Source organism: Monopterus albus, unplaced genomic scaffold, assembly GCF_001952655.1.
Source record: "Monopterus albus unplaced genomic scaffold, M_albus_1.0 scaffold737.1, whole genome shotgun sequence".
In the NCBI taxonomy this organism is placed as follows: Eukaryota; Metazoa; Chordata; class Actinopteri; order Synbranchiformes; family Synbranchidae; genus Monopterus; species Monopterus albus.
In genome coordinates, this window is record NW_018128617.1 from 2,484 (window position 1) to 3,660 (window position 1,177).

Below are 1,177 nucleotides of genomic sequence, written 5' to 3' on the forward strand. Positions count from 1 at the left end.
CCAGAGGCAATTCAAAGTGCTTCACATAGGCAAAGAAAAACAGTAACAGCATTAAAAACAATTAGCATTAAAGCCAGATCACTGCTGCCTAAGAGCCCTGCTGGGTTTGGATTCTGTACATAACTGGGAGCCAGTGTAAAGATTTAAGAACAGCAGCGATGTGCTCAGTTCTCCTGGTTTTGGTTCAAACTCTCCGGAGTCCATACTGTTGGCCAGTCAGTTCTGTTACATCCAGTTGGCCACAAACAGGATGGAAGGACTAGGGCTGGGCAATATGGCCCAAAATTCATATCCCGGTATAATTTTTACGTGTCATGATACTGTGTACCTCTTATATCCCGGTATTTCCTTGTACACAATGTTCAGTTAAATTCAAAGTCAAAAGGCATATGTGATAATATAAGAATGTTTATTAACAGTTTTAGAACTGAACATTTTAGAGCTAAGACGCTAAGTTTTTCTTGTTTTTAAGCACTCACTGGTGTAAATGTCATTGTTAGATAAATAAAAGACAAAATAAAGTCCACAGCTGTGCAAATAAACAATTTTGAATAATTAGGAAAATAAATATTCAGCTATTAATGCCAATAAAATAAACTGAAAGGGGATGTCTTAACCCTTTTAAACAACATAAATAATAAAACATGCTCTTTTATGACAGGACTGTTGTGCTAATAATAATAATCTTAACAAAACTTTTGTAACTTAACATGAAAAGTTATATTTCCTGTAGACACAGGTAGATTGCTTGTAAACTCTCTTACAGGTTTTTTGCAAGAAAAACAAGCCTGTCAATAGCATCAGGCTTCAGGGATGCCCTGTGACAAATTACAATATTTCCACTGCAACTATAGACTCTTTCCGAAGGGGAACTGGTGGCTGGGATGCAAAGATATTTCTTTGCCATGTGACTCAGGGATGGAAAGACCACTTCATGTTCTTTCCACCATTTGAGGGGATCTGTGTCACTCTCCACACTGGCAGACTGCAGGTAACTTTGGAGTTCAAGTTCAACTGCCTGACGTGGTTCAAGTGTGGTGCTGCTGCTGGTGAGTGTACTCTCAGAGAAGAAGCTTGCCAGTGACCTCTTCTTCTTAGGTGCTGGTGGTGGCAGTGGCACTGCCACTTCCACTTCCACTTCTCTTTCCAGAGCCCAAGTTGAAGTGGTGGGCAGACC